General features: G+C 45.4%; 1 long non-coding RNA gene across 1 annotated transcript; it reads right to left on the bottom strand.

The window, feature by feature from the left end:
* Positions 1-350: 350 nt before the first annotated feature.
* Positions 351-5,201, bottom strand: LOC118587712. The gene is made up of 4 exons (XR_004945464.1): positions 5,112-5,201; positions 4,593-4,944; positions 1,222-1,305; positions 351-401 (listed from the first exon to the last, which is right to left on the bottom strand). It is a non-coding gene; the product is annotated as an uncharacterized LOC118587712 (long non-coding RNA).
* Positions 5,202-5,456: the final 255 nt, after the last annotated feature.

Raw genomic sequence — 5,456 nt, 5'->3', positions numbered from 1 at the left:
CCACTTCATGCAACTACAGTTCCCTTTAGAACTGCAGCTTGCCAGTAGTGCCTCGGCGGCTCCAAACCCATTGGCCAAGAACCTTCTCAAAAGACAAATGGACCCTGAGTTCCACAGCCAGAATACCAGACACTCAATGCAACAGAGCAGAGTCCAGTCAAGAGGAACTTGCCTCCCACCCCGAAGCTCTGTTAAGAAGACAGGAGGCCTCAGAAGGTCAGAATCCCCCACCCCTTGCATTTCTAATCAGATCTTCATGGCTGTCAGCATTGCCCTTCTGGTCCCTTTGTCAACTGCCAGACCATCAAAAGACAAATCAAAATGAATTTAAAGGTCTTCATTGATCTTACCTACAATTCTTGAGTCGGGCAACATCTTGTCCCATCAGCTAGAAGGAGGTTCTAATGAGCCGGACAAAGGAGACATCTTCATTAAAAGAGAACACTGAGGGATGCAGAAACCAGCTGGTTGTTTGGTTGTGTCAAAGTGACCATCCTTTTGAAAAAACTAAAGCACACTGAGGGGTTGGGGTGAGTTGTCATGGATGAAGTGTTGAGACCTCAGAGCCTTCAAGCAAAGGGAAGCCCCGACCATGCTCACTTTCCTGATTTCTCCAAAAGTCAGATTAACAGTTTGATTCCAGTTTGATTAACAGGTTGTGGCCAGAACCTCAACATAAAGACTCCTGTTTCAGCTTTTCCAGCTGGCCCTCAGGCTTTAAAAACTTGGTCCAACCAGTGACTTCTGTGTGCCCATACAGAGACTTTCTAAGATTTATTGTCACCATTTTCAATCATGTGTCTGTGTGTGGGTATGTACGCATGGGTGCAATACCCATGGAAGCTAGAGGTATTAGATTCCCCTAGGGTTGGAGTTATAGGTGGTTGTAAGCTGCCTGACTTACGTGCTGGGAACTAAACTCAGATCCTCTGCACGGACAGTAGGTGCCCTTAACCTCTAAGCCATCTCTCCAGCCCTGCAGATAGAGACTGTTACATGAATATCCATAAAAGTTGTATTTTTAATAGTCCCAATCTGAAAACAATGCAGATGTCCATCAACTGGAAAATGGGTAAGCTAAATACAGTAAACACATACCCTGGGACAGCCCTGGGCAACAGAGGAAACCTACTGTTGATCTGCAGGTTAACTTGGAGGGCTCATTTGTGGGGAGGGAAAGATGCCAGGCAGAAAAGATGCATACTCTACAGTTCCACTTACATAGTTCTAGAAAACACGAATTGGCTTGTCGTGACAGGAAGCACATCCATAGTTGTCTGTAGGGACAGTAGGTAAGAAAGGACACTAGGAAACAGAAGGAAGGACAAGTTACAAACCACAGAAGGATTTTTTCAGAGGAGATGAGTATTTATTATTATTATTTAATTATGGAGATAATCTTAAAGACAGAAATGTCAAAGTTTACCAAATGGTATGTGTTGGTACATACAGCCTATTACATAGCAAGTTTACATCAACAAAGCTGTCAGGAAGGTGTGTTTACAAAGATGACATGTGGGACTGGGTCTGTCATGGGGACAGACTTCTAACACAATCTGTGTGTACCTTCTGAAACTGAGTTTAGTCACATGAACTACATGTGGATCTCTCAGAGATTTGCTTGTTACCCTCATTAAATGCTGTACTTAAAATGAGCGTGTTTATTTGGACTTAGAATGCATAACTAGCTTTTAAATGTTAATGTCTAATCAATAGCTATTAAAATCAGTAGCTATAAAAGTCTCTCACTCTGTGCTGGTCTAGGGTTGAGGTTGGAGTGTTGACATTGAACCCAGGGCCCTGCACACCCTAGGCCAGCAGTTCCACACAGAGCCATGCTCTCAGCCCCCTCCCCTACTACGCTTCAGGTATCTGTCATCTGAGAGATGCTCCCTGAATCATTGTCTCAGGAGACTCTGATGGCCTAAGCGAATCAAGTAACTAAGCTTCAGGCAAAATGAGGAGGCCAGACTGGGGAGTTGAGATGGTGTTTAGACCTCATTGTCCTATAAACAAGTTCTCAGTTCAGCAGTAAAGTCGTCAGAGGTCAGAAGCAGCCACCTAACACTGGACACTGGAACCCCTTAGAAAATGACAGATGACAGGAAATTATGACTTGGCCTTAAATTGGATGCCACAGTTGAGAGCAGGACTTTTTCCCCCTAACGAAGTGGCTGAGAACAGCACAGGTTTGTTCTCAAAATTCTTTGTCTCAGATGAGCCCCACATAGCTAAAATCAACAGGTCAGCAGCACAGCCTCTTGGGGGCTCCAAGGAAGAATTCATTCTTGGCTTCTTCAAGCTGCTACAACCTGCCAGCATTCCTTGGCTGGTGGCCACATCATTCCGATTCCTGTGTTCATTGTCACACAGGCTTCTACTCTTCCCTGACTCTCCTGTTTCAGTCTTATGAGAAATTTTGTGATCAAATAGGACCCACCTGAATAATTCAGAGCTATCAACCACGTCAAATCATATGCACCTTTTAATCACATGCAAAAAGTTCATTTGACCATGAAAAGTAACATATTCACAGTTCCTGGAGATCAGAACAGATACTTTTTTTTTCTTTTTTGATTTTTCCAGACAGGGTTTCTCTGTGTAGCTTTGCACCTTCCCTGGAACTCACTCTGTAGCCCAGGCTGGCCTCAAACTCACAGAGATCCCCCTGCCTCTGTCTCCCAAGTGCTGGGATTAAAGGTGAGTGCTACCACCACCCGAAGCTTTTTAATTTTTTTTTTAAGATTTATTTATTTTATGTGTGTTTTGCCTGTGTGTATATCTGTGGGAGGGTGTTGAATCCTCTGGAACTAGAGTTACAGACAGTTATGAGCCACCATGTGGTTGCTGGGAATTGAACTCAGAACCTCTGGAAGAGTAACCATTGCTCTTTTAAACTCTGAGCCATCTCTCCACCCCCAATAACAGATATTCTTTGAGGAGACTTTTGGGATAAGAGGAAATTTGCCCTTGATGATGATGATTGGATAAATTGAACTAACAATATACATAAAATTCAGTAAATTATAGGGGGAAAGGCATACATTTATTTAATGTGCCTATGTGTACATTTTTACATATAAAGTATGAAAACCCAAAGAATGTTCAATTGGTTAAAAGTTAAATATCTTTTTCATAAAGGAAGAGGGAGAGGTTGGCAGGTAATTTCCAAAGGGTTGTAAAAGAATTTTGGAAGAGGTGACTGAGCCCAAAGAGAATACAATGGCCTGATAGTTTCTGGAAGGAATGGCAAAATGTCAAACATGGTGATCAGGGGTGGGGGTATGATCTTCATTCAAAACCTGCTGCCTTGCTATCAAAGCAAATCTCCCAGGGGGCTCCACAGAGCTGCCCTCAAAAGAATAGGTATGAAGACTGCTCTACTGGGAGGTGCTTCTCCGGTTCTTCTTTTCCTGGTTACTTGGGAAGGTCTACAGAGACAGAGCAGTCATTACCTTCCTGCAACTGTGCCCAAAACATCTGACAAAAACAACTGAAGGGAGTGGGGGCTCATCTTGGCACACAGTTCAGAAGGTACAGTTCATCAAAATGTGGAAGGCATGGTGGCGTTCATAATGGCAGAAGCTCTTCATTCACATCATGATGGGCCAGGAAACAGAGAGAGGCCAGAACTAGGGGCCAACCTCTAACTCCAAAGGCCTGTGCCAGGAGCTAACCTGCCAGGGAGGTCTCCCCTCTGAAGGCTCCAGGGCCACAAGCTGAGGAACAAGCCAGAGGGGAACAGCTTAGATGCAAGCATAGTGGAGCTCACTGTGATTTCACTTCAATTGGGGAGAAGTTTCTTCAGCCAGATGTGAAAACTTCCCTGGGAGGGCAAGTGGAGGTTAAAACATCTTTGGTTTTGAGGCAGCTCCTTGGGCCTTCTTATTTCCTTAGATTCAGAAGTATCGATACCTTAGGGTATCAGCTCCACAAACAGCTCCTAAACAAGGTCTGTCTTCTCACCATACAGTATGTCAATCACAGACAAAGGTTCGAAAAAGGTAGTTCATTCATGAGGCAGCTGATATTGAGGTGGAGGGTGCTTCAAGATCTAACCCGCCATCCATATTCCAGGGCTTACATCATATGAATGAGACTTCTTAGTGACCAAGTGAGGCCAGCACCATTAGTGACAACCGCCTATATCAGCAGACCTTCAGAGTGTCCTTTCCAGGCATGCAGAGGCATCCCAGCCTTCCCTCTTTATGACACACACTGATCATTCCTAACAGTCTTCCCAGCTGCCGGTTTACCTTTGGAACATGTGCTAGATGATGTTGAACCAAGCACACTTCAAAATGTGTTTAACTCCTCTCCTTGAACTACGACCTTAAACTGAGCATGTTCAGGAATGTGCTCCTTAATTGAGCATGTTCATACATGTACCTGCCCCTCCCTGAGTGCTTTCCTATATGAACATAATATGGCCCCAGATAAAACCCCCAGGCTTTATTTGTTCCAGGAAAGCATTGCCATATTGCCATGGAAATAACTCTCTGGTTCTCCTCACCTGCCCCAGGGAACCAACCTTTCTCCACCCTCTTTTCCTGGCTGTGTTTGGATTTGTTTATTTGGGGCTTTGCACTCACCAGGATGTGAATCCACTGTGCTTTGTCACACTCACCAGGATGTGAATCCACTGTGCTTTGTCACACTCACCAGGATGTGAATCCACTGTGTTTTGTCACAGTCTGAGAAACAGAACAGGACTGGAGAGAAGGAAAAGTGAAGCAATAGATGGTGTGCCCGTGCACCATCAAACCTCGTGGGTTTTCACAGGACCAACGTTGAAAGTGTGATGGCGTTAGCATAGTGCAAAGACAGGCATTGGGTGCTCCGAGGAGGTAGTCCGGAGGCCTCTGACGTCAAAAGGTCACCCAACAGATCGTTGCATAGCCTAGCATAGCACCAAGGGAAGGGTCCGTGGTTTCGACAGAATTCCTGAAAAAGAGCATCGGCAACTATCACCACTGTGACTGCTGTAGCAAAGCTGACACCCACAGCAAGGCTTATGGAAACATAGCTGCAAGACTTCTTAAGACGGTAATCAATGCAAGCAAAGCTCCAGAGGCTGTTGCAATTCTCTGTTATTCTATCTAAACACCCACCCTGGTTGACGGGACCACTTTGATTGCTGATCAGCCCCCAGTCTCTCTTCTCTCTCTCCTCATCGTTTCTCATTGCAGCTAGACCTCAGGACTCACTCCAGGCCCCTGCGCTTTCTCTCCTGTCTGCTTCCTGGTAGCTGCCCTCTGCTGGACAGTGCCTCACAGTGCCTCCAAAACTACTGAAACTCCTGTCATCCTCTACCCACCAGCTCACAAGGCAGCCTCTCCCCTGTGAAGCCTTTCCTCCTGTGTGGCTAAGGAGTCCTCCCTATTCCCTGGAGTGCTCCCTATTCCCTGGAATGCCAGATGATCAGGAAGTTGCACTCAAGCTGAAATGTCTCACAG

The sequence above is a fragment of the Onychomys torridus genome, chromosome 7 (genome assembly GCF_903995425.1).
Source record: "Onychomys torridus chromosome 7, mOncTor1.1, whole genome shotgun sequence".
In the NCBI taxonomy this organism is placed as follows: Eukaryota; Metazoa; Chordata; class Mammalia; order Rodentia; family Cricetidae; genus Onychomys; species Onychomys torridus.
The sequence above is the reverse complement of the archived record's forward strand: the minus strand, read 5'-3'. Positions and strand labels throughout refer to the sequence as shown.